General features: G+C 44.5%; 1 protein-coding gene and 1 long non-coding RNA gene across 4 annotated transcripts in view; one reads left to right on the forward strand and one right to left on the reverse strand.

Moving 5' to 3' along the window:
* EVL (Enah/Vasp-like) overlaps positions 1-19,917 on the reverse strand; it is a 134,814-nt gene that overhangs the window by 68,168 nt on the left and 46,729 nt on the right. The window contains exon 1 of one of the 3 annotated variants that reach the window (XM_084792004.1): positions 7,652-7,785. The exons of the other annotated variants lie outside the window; for them this stretch is intronic. The gene's annotated coding sequence lies outside the window, so the exon portion shown is untranslated. Of the gene's footprint in view, positions 1-7,651; positions 7,786-19,917 lie in introns of those variants that run through there. 3 annotated transcript variants of the gene reach the window in all.
* LOC311603139 lies at positions 4,725-5,787 on the forward strand. The gene is made up of 2 exons (XR_014780962.1): positions 4,725-5,129; positions 5,569-5,787. It is a non-coding gene; the product is annotated as an uncharacterized lncRNA (long non-coding RNA).

Genomic DNA, 19,917 nt, shown 5'->3' on the forward strand with positions numbered 1-19,917 from the left:
AGCAAGGACAATATGTGCAGTAAATATTGAACCCCTACTCAGATCTAGCCAGTGGACAGGACATTCTCCACCATTACGTGGAGAGTGGGGACTGACTCTGACATGAACTCTGGTGCCCCATATTTGACCACCTCCCCTTGGTGGGGAGGCCTGGTGGCTCTCAAAGAAAGAATAAGCAGGCTACCAAGATGAGACTTGATAGCCTATAACCATATAGTGTGGGAGGAGGTCCCCTCGGTCATAGACCGAGGGGAGGGGAATAGGGTGAAAGCGGGAGGGAGGAACAGGAGGATACAAGTGATGGGATAACAATTGAGTTTTAATCTGAATAAATTAATTAAATAAAAAACATAGAAAAAAAGCATTCAAATTTGCTTTTTCAAACAAAATTGTTAATTTAATGTAGCTTCATAGATTCTGCTCTGGGGTGTGCTGGTGTGGTGAGCTGGCTGTGGGGAGCTGCAGCTGCAGGTAATGATGTGGCATCTAGAGACAGGGGCCAGCTTAATCTGGTCTGCTCTGTTTGGAAACCTCGCTCTCCTCATCTTGAGGATGAGGGGTCAGGCAGGAGGCTGAGCACTCTTAGCATGGCTTCTCTGAAGTTGACCTTCCCGCCTCAGTCACCTGTCTTATTCCTACCTGACCGTGATTAGGCCAACAAGACAGTGGTCAGTTATTATGCTCTCCAACATCTGTCCCGATTACAGCTTGCTCGTGTATAGGCTTTTAAAAAAGCAGTTCTCAGAGGGCTCAGCAGTGATGGAAGCACATGCGGAGAACGCTGGACAGCACACAGCTGCTGTCAGTACAAAGGTCTCAGAGCTACACTTTGCCTATCACAAAGCTACGTGCTCAGAGGTCCCTCGCACTGTGTTCATCACGCTGACCACTGGTTGACATTGCAGTGACCCTGCAGTGAGGGGTGGAATCGCATTCCACAAGACTTCCAGTGTCTCAGAAACATGCAGCCATCTGACAGTTACTGCCCTATTCAGAGGATTTAACGTCACTGAATTTTACCTCAGTATGTAATTAATACGGTTTAGCTAACAAGTAGTCACTGTTCTATTGAGTTTATTGTTTAAAAATTGTTTATTCCTATCATTCAGGTCTGGAGCCCATGGTTTACATATTTGATTTTGACAGATGCCAGTCAGATCTTTCTATACTAGTAGACATAGAAAGCTGGCTGAGCCTTGCTCTGCTGGATGGCCACTCAACTGCACTCCTCTAAGATGTTAATGCCACTAGACTTGAGGTTGCCTTTAGACAGCACCTAGACCCAGCTTCTCCATGCATTTCCCAGGTCCTCGGTGTCTTCAAGGTCTGGGTCTTCACCTAGCTACGAGCTCTCATTAAAAAAAAAAAAAAAAAAAAATATATATATATATATATATATATATATATACACATACATACATAGATGCTCAAATTCCTTGTATAAACTGATAAACTATTGGCATATAAAGAATACACAAACTCCCACATACTTTAAATCATCTCTAGAATACTTATAAATAACTTAATGCAAATGTCATGTAAATAGTTGATATATTACTTCACTTAGGAAGCAACAACAGAACTCTGTACATATTGAAACAGATGCAATTTTTAAATGTGTGTGTGTGTGTGCGCGCGCGCGCGCACGTGCGCGTGCAGTCACATACATGCTACATCGTGCGTGCAGAAGTTGGAGGATAACTCTCAGAAGTGGATTCTATCTTGTCACTCTGTGAGACTCAGGGAGCACATTTAGGTCTTGGGCCTGCATGAGAGCCACCCACCCACTAACCCATCTCAGTGAACCAACAGGCCAGTTAGAAGAGTATTGAACACTGGTTTAAGCTGCAGATACACAGCTTCCACAAGTGGAAGTCAGACACTTCTCCTGTGTAACTTAACAAAACTTTCTAATTCTTCACTTTTATTTCTTTTATCAGATATCATTCATTTTGCCTATACACAAATGTAATTATTAAATAGATAGTTCCTATTACTTCAAAAGTTTTAAATTATTTTATTGTTAATTATGTGTATGTGTGTGTCACCTGATGCTGGGAATGAACCCCAGTTCTCTGCAAGAGCAACAAGCTTTCTTAAAAAAAAAAAAAAGATTTATTTATTTATTATGTATACAATGCACATCAGATCACATTATCGATGGCTGTGAGCCACCATGTGGTTGCTGGGAATTGAACTCATGACCTCTTGAAGAGCAGTCAGTGCTCTTAACCGCTGAGCCATCTCTCCAGCCCCAGCAACAAGCTTTCTTATCTGCCGAACGAAAATATCCATTCCCCCCTCAATATTGCTACAAACCTAAAAGTGTTTTTGTTGTTGTTCTGTTTTTTATTTTTTTTTATTTATTTATTTGGTTTTTTTGAGACAGGGTTTCTCTGTGTAGCCTTGGCTGCTCTGGGCTTGCTTTGCAGACCAGGCTGGTTTCAAACTCACAGCGATCCACCTGCCTTTGTCACCCGAGTGCTGGGATTAAAGGCGTGCCCCACCACCGCCCAGCCTTGTTCTGTTTTTTAAAGAGTGCACTCTCAGGATTTGTTCCTTCTATCCATTTCTTGACAACCACTGACTTGGAGCCTACAGTTTTCCAGAATATTAAACAGTTGCAATCACCTTCAGACTGGCTTCTTTCACATCTGAAGTTCTGTGCCCATTGTCTTTAACCATCAGGAAACCTTGTCACCCATGATCCTGCCAAACTGACTTGGAAGAAACCCTGAGAACCCTGCAAGGGGGAAGACACACAGTGAGCCCTCTCTGCTCCACAGCACTTGGCTGTGAACCCCTTCCTGCCATGCCTAGGCAACTCCCTCCTTCCCTACTCTGTCCCCACAGCATCCATGGAGAAGCTTCTGTGGGGCGTGGTCTGATGTGGTATGCTTCAGTAACCTACTAGTTAACTGAGCAACAAGGGCTCTGAGGTGCTGGCAGAGAAAACTGCCTGGAACCATAGTGTGAAAAGCCTGGATACCAAAACCAGAGCCCTTGTAGGCCCGTACCCTGTGGAAGTCTTGGCAAGCTTCTGCACCTTGCTGCCCTAGGCCTGTTTAATGCCCTGCCCTTAATTATATTGCAAGGCAAGTGTAACCAGGAAGGGCTATCTTAGCTCACTTTATAGTTGTCAAGTGGGATGCTGACTGCCAATTAAAACATTATTGCTGGGTGCTGTCCCTCTATAATCAGAAACATGACAGGACAATCACTCACCCTAGTATTTCCTATAAACATTCAAACTTAGATGATGTCTACGGTACACACTCTACACACTGTTTTACACTGTTAGAGAACAGGGAGGCTTTCAGACCATAAAATCCAGAGTTAATCAATGTTTTGTTAGCTTTCAGAGTGTGATTTTTTTTTCCCATGGGACTGGTTTATAACCACCATTAATTTTTCAAAGTGACTCCTGACCGACCAAAGAAGTCCTTCCTATCAAAAGGAGCACGTTTTTGAGCATTCATGTATGTAACAATAATAAAGAAAAAGAAGCCAAGAATTTGGAGTGGGTGGGAGGAGTTGAAGGGAGAAAAGATAAGGAAGAACTGATGTAATTATATTTTAATTAACATTAAAAATAGGCCAGGTATGGTGGCACACGCCTTTAATCCCAGCACTTGGGAGGCAGAAGTAGGCAGATCACTATGAATTCCAGGCCAGCCTAGTCTATAAAGCAAGTCTAGGACAGCCAAGGCTACACAGAGAAACCTTGTATCGAAAACAAAACAAAACAAAAACAAAAAACAAAAAACAAAAAACAAAAAAACAAAAAAAGGAAGGAATAGCAAGTGAGCATGTGAACTTGCTGTCGGCTGCTGCAGCCTTCTCACCCCAGCCACAGGAGGGAGATATTGCTCCACAATGTTCCCACCACAGCAGCGTTTCCTGAGACTGCCAGCATCTGACGAACTTACACAGCAAGGTTTCCTACAGTAACCAGACATGTTTGTCCAATACTTTTAAGCCCCTTTGCTGTGTGCAACAATGCACTAGGTTAAGGCTTATCAGGCATCAGCCTCCAGTCACAGGTGACTGCTGAGCCCTGAAAATGTGGCAACACTGAATCGAGATGTGACACTGGTGTAAACCCATACCAAACTTGCACAGAAGCAAAATAATGTAACTTACCAGTGATTTTCTTGCTGGTTATATGTTGAAATCATAATATTTTGAACACAACAGTTTAAATACACACTATTACAATTAACTTGATGTTTTTGTTAATGATGCTATTAATTATTTTCATTCCACATGTATTTCCCATCTGGGGCTTGTGTGTTCTAAGGATACACCACGAGGTACATATGCCATGGAACATGAGGTCACAGTACATAGTACAGAGGTAGAGGATAACGTTTGGGAATCAGTTTTCTCCATTCACTATGTAAATTCCAGGGACCTAACTCAGTGGCAAGTGCCTTAATCTGGTGGGCCATCCCATAGGCTCCAGAACTTTCCACTTTTAATAGAAAAGCTGTTGTTCCTCCTGGGCATGGAGTTTAAAGGGGACACTTTAAAGGAAGCAGAAGTGAGGCCTTTTTTGTTAACAACAGTCATATATATCAGCCACAATGTAACTATTTTTATATACTGTGGCATACTAGATATCAATAAACTGCTACCACAGCACCTTGGGTTTATGGTGCCGCTACATTTGCTGTATTATTATGCTCACTATTTCATCTCTTCTCTTACACCTACAGTATTATTTGCATTGAAGGCTCTTGAGGCTATCTGTGGTCCAAACAAACTGAAAACACATGCAGCGAAGCAATGAAGTGTTGAACAAAAAAGTGAAAGGACAAGGAGACCTGCAGAAGATCTAACGTTCTGCCGAGACGATGATGGTTTTCTGAGGAGCAGAAGGAGCCATTTCTTGGTTCCAATGCTTAAGGAAAAACACAGAGAAAACCGTGACAACAGAGCCAGTCCTAACACTGATCAAGGCAGGGTAAAGGCAGACCACTGGAGGCTGCTGGGAGCCCACAGGAAGAGGCAGATTAGAGGAGGAACCACACAGCAGAGATGAAGCAGGAGGAGGAGGAGGAGCTCAAAAGAGAAGGAGATGATGACCGAAGAGCACGACAGAGGGAAAGCAAGAGAATGAATTCGCGGTAAGGCAGCGGAGCACTAGTCATGTACTGTACAGGTAGCTGCTTGCCAAGGTTATCCCAAAGCCACGATACAGGGCAGAAAGGCCCAGAGACCACCAAGACACACAGCAGAGAGAACAGCAGCAGAGCAGAACTGTGGCCTCACGAGGCAGTGTATGCAGGCATACTGCACAGTTATTTTCCTGCCTGTGGTTTACCCATCATTTCAGTAAACCTAGCTCTTTTATCTATTTTATATATGCGAGCTATTGATTTTATCCAAAGTTTTATTTTTAAGAAAATAATGAAACCTCTACCGTATTAGGAAAGCTGCCAGCCCCATGGCTAAACTCTGCAAAGCTCTGATGTCCATTCTAACGTCCTCTTTCCTTTTGAGTCTCATGCTTATTTGGTGGCCTGGCTAATGCCTCTGTTTCCTTCCCAATACCTTTCTCTGCAGAAATTGGCCCCATTCCCTGAGGACTCCAGTCCACCTGCACTGGGAGAGGGAAAGTACATTCAATAGGATGCAGAGGAAATCCATAAGGAAACAACAACAGACCTGCCACCGAACTTCTAATCCTTAAGAGGTCAAAATATCTTCTTTGGAGCAACACACACACACACACACACACACACACACACACACACACACACACACACACGTACATGGGAGGGAGGGAAAGAAGAAAGAGAATAAAGATTCAGGGGGATACCTAGGACGTACCTTAGACCATTACAGACAGCTTCCCTCGCAACCTATAGCCTCTACTGAGAGTTTAAGGGTCTCTGAAGACTTAGTGTTACTCTGTGTGAGCTCTAATACTGCAAGCAGTTTATCACTGAGCAAATAACGAAACCAGCTTAGCGATGGCGAGATGACTCCAATAAAGACACTTGCCAACCAACTTGATGATCTAAGCTTGGTCTTTGGGATCCACGTAGTGAGAGAAGAGAACTGACTTTACTACGTTGCCCTCTAGCTTCCACGTGTGTCATGGCTTGCGCCCCCACTGAATAAATAAGTAAATAATAAAAAAGAAATAAACTAGTTAATTAAAAAGAAAATTGTTCAGGCCTTGGCATTATCTTAGTTCATATCATTAACTTGGATAGATCTAGACTCATCTCGAAAACAAGCCCTGGCCAAGCCAGAGGGATTACCTTAATGAGGTTAATTATGGTGGAAAGACACAGTCCCTGGGTGGTGTTCCTAGACTTTGAATAAGTGGGAGAAACCAGCGAGCAGTAGCATTCTCACACTCTGCTGCCTGACTGGATACAATGTGACCAGCGGCCCTAAGTACCTGCTGCCATGACTTCCTCCATGGGATGGGCTCTATCAAGGCACGATAAGCTGAAATAAGCCCTTCCTCCCTTAGTCTGTGGCCACAGCGTTGGTGGTACGTGCCATTTTGGCACTCAGGAGGCTGAGGCAAGGGATCTGGAGCTCTAGGCCAGCTGGGTTAGGCAATGAGATCATGCCAGAAGGAGGGGTGATATTAACGTACCCAAGGAGTAAGCGCAGTGGAAGCAGGGCCAGTCTTGCTCGGGAGGCTATGGCAGCAATCTTGTGACTAAGAACTCTGGCAGCTGAGACTCAAAGTTACTAAAACCGAGAGGAGGTGGAGGTCCATCTCACCTGCCAGCTCAGCCCTTGGATTCTGCTCTTTGGATGCAGGTCAGAGAATCTATAGCCCAGCAGATCTGTTCTGAGAGTTCTGCCCAGACAGGTGCAGGAAATCCGGTGGCCTCAAACTTGTTGCATTTGCTTTGTCCATGCTTGGTAATTATGGTAACTTCTGAGATTTTAGGGTTTTCCTTTTACCTGAAAACTACCCTGTGTGGTCAAAGTATAGTTTTTTGTTTTGTTTTAAGTGGCAGAACTGGTTATTGATGTTTCTTCTTGCTGCCATGTCTACAGCATCCCACCCAGGATGGCGGCCAAAGGAAGAACCCACCACCACAGCAGAGCCAGCAGAAAATTCTAGTCCTGTTCTGCTACCAGCCTGCCAACCATGGCTGGGTTCTGGCCCTTCATAGGTTTGTTTCCTCAACTGCCATCAATTTCTAACTTGAAGAAAATGGTGTTCATTAAATGGTATTTTAAAAATACAGATCTTGGCTGAGTACAGAAGGCACACTCTTCTGTAACACTAGCATCTAACTGTGAATGAAGGAAATACACTCATCTATGACACAATGTGCCTGGGAAACTGCACACAGTACTTCCCCCACCCACTGGAAGCCTCTCAGGAGATGCTGACACTTCTACTTCAAGGAAGTGAAAAGTCAACGCTGTCCTCAAAACATAATCTGTAGAGCACTGCTCCTGCGGTTCTGAGGCTCTTCACCCAGTCAGTGCTTCCTGGAACAACACCCCTGGGGACCTGACACACATGCTGTACATCATCCCAGCCCAGGATCACAAGACAAGCTCTTAGCAGCAGCTCATCATTTAGAAGTGAGGGCTGAGACGTGTGGTAAGCACAGAAACAAAGGTGAGGGCGGAATAGTCCTAGAGTTGAGAGAAGGACGCTTACCTTTTCCTGGAGGAGCAGGAAGGGAAGGCAGGCCTCCAGCAGAGTGAGGGTTTATGCTACAAAGGTCTTTCTTGTCCTGAGTGACAATCCCTGTGCTGTAGCTGTTTATACTGCTGTGGGGGCAGCCTCACCTCACCACAAGGCAACTTTCTCTGAACGCCACTCTCCCTGGCAGGCAGGCAGCCACCTTCTCTATGGATCTTCTCTGCTCACGACTGTTGTGTTGCTCTCCTCGTTTCACAGGGATTCCAGTCATGTTGGACTAGGGCTCCATCGCTACAACAGCAATTATCCTTGTGTTCTTAAAAGTCCAAATACAGTCAGTCCAATCGGGACTAGGGCTCCAACTTGTGAGTCCGCGGGAACACAATTTAGTTCACACTCACACCACAGAGTACCCTAGTCCTCTGTTAAACACTTAGACAGAATGACAACCTCGAAGGTTGTTGCCATGGTTACTCCCTCTAGAGGTCAGAATACTCCAACTCTGCTTTTCATTTCTCTCCCAGTTTCACATTACTACAGATTCTCTACATTTTAAATGACTGACTCTAACAAGGGGAGGGGGAAGACATTCATATAATGCCAGGAGAAAAAAAATCATGGATAAATCTGGCTTAAGTTAGGGGGTAATGGCCTAGAAAGGTGCAGTCAAAGCTGCCCTGACATTGTACTTTCCAGGGCCATCACTGACTCCCTCTTCCCTCTTTGCAGGCTTCACAAGGCAGGAAAGACAGCTCCAGGGCTTGTAGCCTTTTGTGAATGGGCCTGGCACACTTCTTTTTTTTTTTTTTAAATTAATTTATTCTTGTTACATCTCAATGGTTATCCCATCCCTTGTATCCTCCCATTTTCCCCTTACTCCCCTCCCCTATGACTGTGACCAAGGGGGACTTCCTCCCCCTTTATGTGCTCATAGGGTATCAAGTCTCTTCTTGGTAGCCTACTATCCTTCCTCTGAGTGCCACCAGGTCTCCCCATCCAGGGGACATGGACAAATATGGGGCACCAGTGTTAGTGTGAAAGTCAGTCCCCACTCTCCACTCAACTGTGAGAATGTCCTGTCCATTGGCTAGATCTGGGTAGGGGTTTGAAGTTTACAGCCTGTATTGTCCTTGGCTGGAGCCATAGTTTGAGCGGGACCCCTGGGTCCAAATCTGCCTATCATAATGTTCTTCTTGTAGGTTTCTAGGACCCTCTGGATCCTTCTACTTTGCTATTCTTCCATGCTTCTCTCATCTAGAGTCCCAATAGGATGTCCTTCCCTCTGTCCCAGTCTCCTGGTAAGTGAAGACTTTCATGGGACATGCCCCTTGGACTAGTATGCAGATATAATTGAGTATATACCATTTGAGTCTTTCTGCTTCTGGGTTAACTCATTTATTATGATCATTTCTAGTTCTATCCATTTGTCCACAAATTTAGGGAGTTCCTTGTTTTTAATAGCTGAGTAGTATTCCATAGTGTAAATGTACCACAGTTTCTTTATCCATTCTTCTACTGAGGGACACTTAGGCTGTTTCCATGACCTGGCTATTATGAATAAGGCTGCTATGAACATGGTTGAGCAAATTTTCTTGTTGTGTGCTGGAGCATCTTCTGGGTATATTCCAAGGAGTGGAATAGCTGGGTCTTGAGGAAGCCCTATTCTCAGTTTTCTGAGATAGCACCAGATAGATTTCCAAAGTGGCTGTACTAGTTTGCATTCCCACCAGCAATGAAGGAGTGTTCCTCTTTCTCCACATCCTCGCCAGTATGTGGTGTCACTTGAAGTTTTGGTCTTAGCCATTCTGATGGGTGTAAGATGGAATCTCAGAGTTGTTTTGATTTGCATTTCCCTGATGACTAAGGAGGTTGAGCATTTCTTTAAGTGTTTCTCGCCACCCTGGTCTACAAAGCGAGTGGAGGACAGGCAAGGCTACACAGAGAAACCCTGTCTCAAAAACAAAACAAACAAAAAATGTTGTTTGTGCAATACTTAATATATTGGAGTGACCCTAAATTCACATCACTGTCCATGTGTTTAATGGGTTTAATGTCCCAACTAAAACGCTCACATATCTCTGTCAGTAGAAACCGTTCTGGGTGCAAAGGAGCAGCAGGTTTTTCCTTCCTGGTAGTTCTTCACACAGCCAGATTTTATCATGGAAACATTTAGAGTGATTACGTCAAAAGGACGATACACTAGAAATTCCTTTTAAAAAAATAGCAAAAAGAAAAAAAAAACCCAAACAAACCAGATGGTCACATCTGAGGGAGTGAGTAGAATAATTTTTTTTTAAATGAAGATTAAAAAAAAAAAAAAGCCCAGTACATTACTGAATGAAATTTAACATTTTGGAGTTATCCAAAGAAACACTTTCTGCCAGAAATGTGTCAGAAAAACAAAAAGTAAACTCACAAGTGGGGGAGGGCTGGAAAGATGGCTCAGCTCTGTCTGCTCTTCCAGAAGTCCTGAGTTCAACTTTCAGCAACCACATGGTGGCTCACAACCATCTATACTGGGATCTGATGCCCTCTTCTGGCATGCAAGTATACATGCAGATAGAGCACTCATACATAAAATAAATAAGTACATCTTTTTTAAAAAATAAAAAAGAAAGAAATCCAAAGGGGAAATGTAATAAAATGAAGTAGAAAAACATGGTCTCTGACTGAACTCCATTAAGCTCTTCTTTCCACCCCTCACCCCCACACAAAGCAGAACACTATTTAGAAAGAAATTCAAACTTGGGTGTGGTGGCGCACATCTTTGATTCCAGTACTTGGGAGGTAGAGCAGGTGCATTTCTGTAAGAAGCCCAGCCTGATCTACGTATATGTCAAGTTCTAGGACAGCCACAGCACTTAAGTAGCCAAAGTTACTTAATAGAGAGGCCCAGTCTTAAAAGCAAATTCAAAAAAGAAAGACTTATTTAAAAAAAAAAATCAGGTCTAACATGCCAGTTAGAGAACCTGGTGAGGTAGAAAGCAGAATTCGCTATCTTTCTATTCAACTGCCTCCTCCCCGCCACACCTTTGGTGCCAGGAGCAAACCCGGGGCCTCAAGGTTAGGCAAGTCCTTTCCCACTGAACTGTATCCCAACTCTAACTGTTCCTCTCAGAGCTGGAAGTGATGTCCTAGCTATTATGACAAAGTGAGTTTGGAAAAATAGCAATTTTGAAAAAGATCTTGAGCTTTTCTGTCTATAAAGCACTTTTAATATAGTCTAAATGATGTATACACCCCAGTAAAAGTATAAGTGATTAGCTCCAAATTCTATAAAATGCAACTCTGAACCCACATTCTGATGGGATATCTGATCTTACGTGCTTTGGACTCCTTCCACTTAGGCATTTTGATCTAAGCCTCCTCCCTCCCCGCCCCCTCTCCTAAATGCTCTTTTATGTTCCATGCTAAGGGCCTCCTTTTCCCACAGCGGTACTCTTGGGTATAAGTTCCAAATAGTTAAAGAGATTTCTTCAGAAGACATACGTAGAAAGCCCAGGAAGCACAATGCCTGTCTTCTGAGGGCGTCTCAGAACCGTCCTGCCACTGCATACTGTGCATTCCTCTCAACCCAACCACCAGAACTGTTTCCCCAAAAGCCTCCGGAAAGATCTGAGTCACAGCAGCCGAAGGCAGCCCCCAGAATCAAGACGGCCCTGTGTTCAAACACCAGCTGTCTGATGCCAGACAAGTCCTTTAACCAGTATGTGCCTCAGTTCTTTCATAAAATGGATGTGACTGTGACAGCAACTTCCTCAGTCGGTTCTTTTGAGGACAGGAGTGAATATGTTTATGAACACAAAGGAGAGAACAGGTTACACTGACCACTGACAAGGTTCAGTAACTGTGTGGGGCCCATTAACTCAACAAAATGTTATGTAAAATGAAGACAATTGTCATATCTGACAGATTTTTCATTGTTATGTAAATTAGAATACGAGACAGCTAATGGAGATAGTGTAAAAATTAAGCAGGTTTTTGTTGTTGTTGCTTCTGTTAAAAGACAAATTCAAATTCTGGCATTGACAGCACCTCAGTGAGAGTCTGAGCCATTTAAGCTGTCTAGGCTTTAGGTACGTGGGAGATAAAGTGATCACAGTGTACCAACAGTGGAATCCCTGATTTCTCCTCATGGACGACTGTGAACAATCAGATGAAGGGCACGCCTGCATTATGTTACCTGTTTGAATACAGAAGAATCAGGGACTATATTTAAATACATAAGAACTTTCAGATGAGAGTCTGAACGTCTAGTCTCAACACTCAGGTAGGAGGGTCAAGATTTCAAGGCTACATAGTCAGTTTAAGGTCAGTCTGGGCTACTTGGGGCCCTGTCTCAAAAGCACAAACAGATAAGGACTTTTTGAGGCCAGTGAACTTTTACACTCAAATATTGTGTTGATTCCTAAAACTTTGAAAACCTATCACTACACATTTCCTACTCTTGTTACTTGGATAAATTCTGCTTAACTACATACAGATCTTGCTTATTAAGTTCAGTAGCTTTATCAAACTCCTTGAAGCCTTTCCTGTTTAAAAAATGAGATATTTGGGGCTAGAGAGATGGCTCAGCAGTTAAGAGCGCCACCTGTTCTTCCAGAGGTCCTGAGTTCAATTCCCAGCAATCACATGGTGGCTCACAACCACCTATGATGTGATCTGATGTCCTCTTCTGCAGGTAAAGCACTCATATACAATAAATAAACAAGTCTTTTGAAAAATGAGATATTCAAATGGCAGCACATGTCCCCTCTCCTTACCTTTTTCAATCTGGTCTGTAACAATGACTGGCACGTGGCAGGAAATTAAAGAAGAAAAATTAGAACTCAAGCCCTGGGAAGCCAACACTCCCCAGCTCTGTCCAAGTGTGCTGCAACACAGGCACATTGGTGTTGTGTCTTCTGGTCGCCCTCTGCCCAGTTAAGAAAAATTAAATAGTAGATTGCAGATTAGACCCCTTAAGTGTTGTATGGAACTTCAGAAGGAAAGAGAAACACATGGGGCTACAGAGGCTGGAAAAGCACGTGAGGAAGAGCAGCCTGTGCTCTAAAGGGGGTCATCAAGGGTTTAGACAAGAAGCAAGGAAGCATGCCCAGACCCACAGCTAAAGCAGGTCTCCTAGCCGAGTCTCTAAGATGGGTCTTGCCTAGGCAGCCAAGTGTCCGGGCTGGCCTCAAGCTTGCTATCCTGTCTCCGCCTCCCCAGCGCTGGGACCCCAAGTGCACACCAGCAAGCCGCTGTTCAAGCAGTTTTCTGGAGCACAGAAGCTAAGTTTCTGCAGCTTAGCTTCAAGAGAAAGGGCAGACAGACCACAAAGGGATTTATGTGCAGAAAACCAGAAGCTGTAGCAGCAATGAACAACGTTCTGCACTATAACTTGGGAAGGACTGTCCACAAAGCAACAGGACCCATTTACCCCGTTCTCAGCTGTCTTTGAAGGAAGCTGCCTTTAACTTTTCAGTTATGAGCAAGGATGAGCTGAGCCACACGTTGCTCACACCATGATGTCCTAGCCCAGAAGCTCAGTACAGTCAACAAGAACAGAATCAACCGCCGCCAATGTGCCCACATTTGAAGACACATGGGAAAATTAGGGGCGGAGTCCTTATCTCGTGGGGAGATACACTGCTCTTAGGTGTATTTGCCTAGGAATGTGTCCTCTCTCCAGGAAAAGGAATCCTAAGTACCATGCTGGTCTGTTTGTGAGATGGAGTCTTACTTAGTATCTATTGCTGGCCTCAAACTTGCAGCAATTCCCCGGCCTCAAACTTGCAGCAATTCCCCTGTCTCTCAGGGGCTTGAGTGGCCTGTGTTTAGATTGCAATCTTCCCCACTCACACCACCCCAATTGAGAACCTGTACAAGCGCCTGTGAAGAGAAGGACCCACACATCCTATCAAAGCCACAACAACCTGATTCGCTGGAGCGGTTCTCATCACTGAGTTCTCACTTTGGTTAACCTCCCTTCAATGGAACAGACTCCCCGTGTCACCTGTCTGGGGTAGCCCTAACAGGTCAACGGGCATTTGTTTATTATCAAGTTCAGGAGACAATGAGAGATGAGACAGAGGCTCAGGGGAGGATAACACTTGGTGTTGGTCTCTGGCCATGTGACCTTAGCCAGAAAGCACCACAGTTCATTTGTCAACAGTAATGGACTTAATCTCAGAGTAGGGAGTCTACATGCCCGCCACACAAAGTTCCCAGCTCTCGGGTGATTAGTTCCACCATATTTGTTTCACCTCACCATAAAGACATCATTTGCAAACAGGACCGTCTTCCAAGGACTGAATTTTAGCATTCTAAATCTCAACTCTTGGCGGGTTGGAAGAGATCAGAAGTGCTGCTCTGTACCGTGTGTTGGCCTTTTCCCTCTCTCCAGTGAATTTCAAATCCAGGGCGAGGGTCTGAGGAAATGCCCTGCTTCTTTCAGTAAATGAAGACTTACTGATGTACTGAGTAAACTCTAAACTCCAGGCACCTTGGCAGATGCTTCCTATGAGAAGTCTCATTTAGGCACGATAACTCTCAAAGTAGTCAACAGCCCCATTTAAAGTAAAGGAAATTAAAGCACAGAGACCTTACATCACTTCCCTGGGGTAAAGGATGCCCTCTGCGGGGCACAGATAAGTCACCACAGACAGAGTCACACACCAAAATCTGAGAAGTCTGTCCTCAGGTTTTTCTTGACCAAAGTCTGGGAGGGTGCACACACACACACTGCATGCTCCCCTCAGTCAGCTCCTACACTCTACCAACAGCACAGAATTCTTCCTCAGGATTCCACCAGTCCCACAGCTCCTGGTCCAGGGGCTCGCTCCATGAGCTCCCTGCCCCCCAGGGGCTGGCGTTCTCTGGAGGCATATTCATATTTGCCATTTTCAACTATGCTTTAGTAACTTTTCAGGAAATGTCAGGCAAAGTGGTCACTCTAAGAGCAGAAAGAACCTCCTATCTTCTCTCCTCCAAAATGCTACTCCTGGAGTTTGCAGAGCGTACACAACAGGAGCTATATCTAAACTCTCCTAAGTCACTGCCAAGGGCCATGGTATTCTAGAACGTGCTGGGCCTCAAACAACATCACCTTTCCCCTTCAGGTAATAGGTTTTGTTCTGTCCCCTACTACTACACCTTACACAGAGAGGGCCATTACCAGAGCTGTTTTAAGAAGTAGCATCTGCTGGGCGTGGTGGTGCACACCTGGAATCCCAACACTTGGAGAGGCAGAGGCAGGTGGATCTCTGTGAGTGTGAGGCCAGTCTGATCTACAAAGTCAGTCCAGGGCGGCCAAGGCTACACAAAGAAACCTAGTCTTGGAAAAAACCAAACCAAACTAAAAACTAGCATCTGGGCCAGTTAAGCACTAACTGATTAAGCACCCACTGATTCCCAAACACAGAATGCAAGCAAAGCAATGCTTCCTCACACACAGGAGCCCTCCTACACATAACCCCCAAAGCCTGTTTTAATCAGACAGGTAGCAAGGTGAGAATGACTTTCTGGGGTCTCACCGTCTGTCGTTCCTGTAAGCACTGAAGTCAGTCTCTGGGCTTCAGACCCACAGCACTGCCTCTGCTTGAGGAAGCTCACCACTCACTTTGTAATAATGTGGAGGCTGACTGGTGTGTTCTGCTTTGCTGCCTTGGAAGCTGACTTGTTTGTTTTGCTTGTGGTTTGTCAGACACTAACAAAACTGTGGCATCCATGAAGATCATCTGTGTTTCTCTGTTCTCAGCTCCTTTGCTCACTCTTAACTCCCTACTCTGTGCTGATTTCCTCCAACCAGGTGTTCCTACTGTCACCGCTAAAGACCCGCATGGTTGTGAACCTGAAAAGGCTCTAGGAAATCAAAGATCGAGCCTCACAGTTAGGGATGGCTTAATTCAAATTCTGCCAGCAGATGTCTAATACCTCGTACAGGAATGGTGGTGATATGTGTTGAAATAACCCCTTGACTTGAAGCACTCATGTTTCCATACACCCATGTCTACAGAAACCACGGTCACTCTGCTCCAATACCTGTGCAGAGGTGGACATGGCGCTGGGAAGCAGGAACAGTCAGTCACTCTATCCTAGCGGATTCTTTGCTCTTCCTCTGTCCTTCCGACAGCCATAGAGTATGTGACAGGCATCATGACTGATCCTGGGATCCCAGAACTGTCTTTGAAAGACTGTGCTGACTGCTAAGGCTAGGCTGATTCACAAGACATTATTGCAGAAATACAAAATATGAAACTGACCAGACCTCACTCCAACTTCTGGGCAACTTCATGCAAATTACTAACCTTTCTCAAATTGTATGCTTGTTTTCTTCTTTCATTTAACACATTTACTAGAACCTATTACATACAAAGTACTAGGGAAACAGCAGTGGACAAATGGCTGACATATGAAATCAACATCTAGAATATATATGTGGTATTATATGACAATGAGGCAGAGGGGAAAGAGGGGGAAGACCCACGATGGAGGCTTCACTTTAGAGAGAAGATGGAGTGCAGGCAGCATCCTCAGAGAGGAGAGCGCCAACCTAAACACCACAAGACTTGTATGGCTGCTGTGGCTAGAGTGGCAGAGGCCAAGAGTGCCGCTGAGGTGAAATCTGGGCACTACCAAGCCAAGTTGGCCAAGATGTGCAAGGCACCATGAAAGTCTGGGCTCTCCCACTCAGTGACGTTAGAGTACACAAGTGACATGACTTGAGTTTAAGCTTCTGAAGGGAAAAATGGGTGAGACTACAGGAACAAAACAGGAAGCCGGTAAAAGACAAGACTGCAATGGACAGTCAAGAAAGACGGGGCAGTTAGAAGAGCAATGGGAGCGAGTGGCCGGCTGGGTATATTCTGAGGGAGAGCTGACAGGATGAGATGGAAGAGTAAGGAAAAGGGCACTGCCTGGACTGTGGATGACTCTAGAAAGAACAAGTTTGGGAAAAAGTAGAAGAGTTGTGAGCAGAGCTAAATGTAAGTACTTAGCAGGCTTCCTGCATTGATGTCAAGCAAGCAAATGGAATGATGGGTCCAGACTTTGGAGGCAAGATCTGACTCATACTCTTCTATTCAATGATAAGATCCTATGTGGATTGAAGTTACCACGTAAGAGGTAACTGGCAGCATTTGTTGAGTTTCTTTTCCCTCCATTTCCCTACTTAGCCTATTTCCACCTTAACATCACCTAAGATATAATTTCCCAACACTGTGAAGCCAACCAACTGAAGTGCTGGTCCACTTAGCACCTGCCAACAACCCTGAAAGTGGGAGGGATCAGCTCTGGCCCTTGACACTTGCATGGGTGCTTCAGGCTTGCAGACTTCCTATCTTATCTGATACTACTCATTTTTAAAAAAGATTTATTTATTATTACGTATACAGTGTTGTCTCTGCATGTACACCTGCACTCCCGAAGAGGGCACCAGATCTCATTATAGATGGTTGTGAGCCACCATGTGGTTGCTGGGAACTGAACTCAGGACCTTTGGAAGAACAGTCAGTGCTCTTAACCTCTGAGCCATCTCTCCAGCCCTGTCCTTGAACTCTTTTTATTCATTCATTCATTCATTCATTTTTTGGTTTTTCGAGACAGGGTCTCTGTGTAGCCTTGGCTATCCCGGACTTGCTTTGTAAACCAGGCTGGCCTCGAACTCACAGTGATTCACCTGCCTCTGCCTCCCGAGTGCTGGGATTAAAGGCGTGCACCACCACAGCCCGGCTGATACTACTCATTTTAATTTATGTCAACATTATAGCAAATGTGTAGGAAAAAATTATAACATTTCTCAAGACCAGATATAAATTAGAATAACAAAGAAAAAAAAGTAAGCTGGAGTTTGAACCTCAATCTTTCTATGTTTGGTTTTAAAACAAAACCAAAACAGACTCAAAATAGTAACTTCCCATGTTACTGATACATTCAAACAGGATTTTAGATCCTGGAATTGGTGTACAGGATTCCTTCTGGAAATAAATCAGAATTATCAAGTACTAGGGATTCTGAAAAAGAGAGGTCTGTGAGGCTTATGGAAATTGTCCTGTATCCATGCCCCACTGTCTGTAGGAACACTGGAATTACGTGTCTCCTTGGGTTCTGGGGATTCAAACCCAGGTCCTTACATGTGTTCAGGAAACACTTTGCTAAGCTAGCTCCCCAGGTCTCTATTATGTTTTATTTTCCTATTTACAGAAAAAACACTCCAGTATCATAGAAAAGCAAAAATAAAACAACCAAACACAAATGACCCATGTTTACCACAACAGAAGCTACAGAAGTTTGCCTGGTATTATATTTCTATGGAGGGCAAAATTCTATAAACACCAGGAAATGTCTGTCCTCTCCAGCTCTTAGGATCTTGTAAGTCTAGGCCTAGGGTGCAGGTAACCATAAATTCCCTACGTGCATAGGGTGCTTGCTGAGATATTTCATAGCTTTGTCAGGTCAGCAATCAGCTGTTCTGCATGCTCTTCTGGTCAAGCACATAGCACAGTGTAGATCTCAGGAGGGCACCAAGTTAACTACATGGCTTGCTTGCTCTTTACTCCTCTCAGAATCCTGGTTAAATATATAGTATTGGTTGCTTAGTATAGCCCTGCTGTTTGTCAAGCAATGTTAAGTGGCAAGGAAAGAAAGTTTAAGACAGATAGGATTCACCAAAGCTCTCAAGAAACGCACAATCCAATAAGCCCAGCATTTTCTATCAAAATTAGATTCCTTTTTTTAGATCAATGTGGCCCTTGTGCCCTCAGTGTTGGCGGTGTGTATGGAGAAATATGTTCACCCATGAGACCTAAAAGCACAGGTAGACGATCTGACGGAGCCAACCCAGGGTCCTCTTCTTCCTTTTATCTTCTGTAGAAAGGACTGGTATAATTTGTAATTTATATTATCCCATCTCAGGTGTGTGCCAGCCAGGCAACAGTGGCACACACGTGTAATCCCAGTACGCAGGAGGCAGTGGCAGGAGGATCTCTGTGAGTTCAAGGCCAACCTGGTTTACAAAGCAAGTCCAGGCCAGCCAGGGCTACGCAGAGAAATCCTATCTTGAAAAACAAAAGACAAAACTAAAATAAAACAACAACAAATAAGGCCATCCTGTTTCCAGCTGAGAAAATTGACACTAAGAAAGATCTAGACACTTGCTAGGCCCACAGAGGCGGTTGCGGCAGCGGCGGCGGCAGCATCAGCAGGCTTACAAATCACTGTTCATCAGAACCTCTACAGAAGGTCTGTTTGTCTAACTCACCTGGCCATAATTGAACCTCATAAGCACACATGGCTGGTCTACCTGCGTGTAAAGCAGGTTATCTGAGGATTCAACCAAACTCACACCAAAGATATGGGCAGCTGGGTGTGATGGCACAAGGCTACAATCCAAGCGCTTGGGAGATAAAGTAGAAACATCAGAGTTCAAGGTCATCTTGGCTATATAGCAAGTTGGAGGCCAACCTGGGTTCACCATGAGACCCTGACTTGAAAACAAACAAAAAGAGAGAAGGAAGGAAGGAAGGAAGGAAGGAGGGAGGGAGGAAGGGAGGGGAGAGAAAGGGGGGAGGAGTCAGAGAATAGAAGAAAGGGGAAGAGACAGGGGAGAGTTTGCATCTGTATAGACCATGAACAGGCAGGTTCCTTGGCATTATTCTTTGGACAATACAGTATAGTAACTACGTACACAACATTTACATGTAGTTGGCACCATAAGTAGCCTAAAGGTGATTTACAGCATTCAGGAGAATGTACAGAAGTGATGTGCACATCTTCCCCATTTCACGTAAGGTGTCCTGAGGGAAGTTCTGAAACTGACAGCCTGTAGGCACCAAGGGAGGGCTGAACTGCAGCTGCCTCTCTGCTTCTGGGGCTCTTTGTGTCAATCCTCCTCCCTGCCTTTGTCCTGAAGTGCTCATGTCTGGGACAGTCAAATCTGTCTGCTCTTCCTAACTCAATGGATCGGAAAGTCTGCTCCCTAAACCTAGTACCAAAATCACCCAGAAACTCATTAGAAATGTTTGATTCTCAAGCTCTATAAATTTTTCTTATTTAGAACGCCACAGGATTACCAGTAAGCTCTCTGGGACTCTAAAATGTTGAGAGCCAGCCTGAACTAAACTAAACTACTACACTCCCCTCTAGTCCAAAGGATGCTCCTCCAGTATCACCTGGTTACAGGTGCACAGGCTCTTGACTAAAGCTCATCGTTGTCTAGTACCATGCAGCTGTACCCAGCAAGATTAACTGCAACCAACGTGGGCAGAATCCTGAGGCAGGGAATACTTAACTCCCATTTCTAG

Source organism: Acomys minous (assembly GCF_964271855.1).
Source record: "Acomys minous genome assembly, chromosome: 8".
In the NCBI taxonomy this organism is placed as follows: Eukaryota; Metazoa; Chordata; class Mammalia; order Rodentia; family Muridae; genus Acomys; species Acomys minous.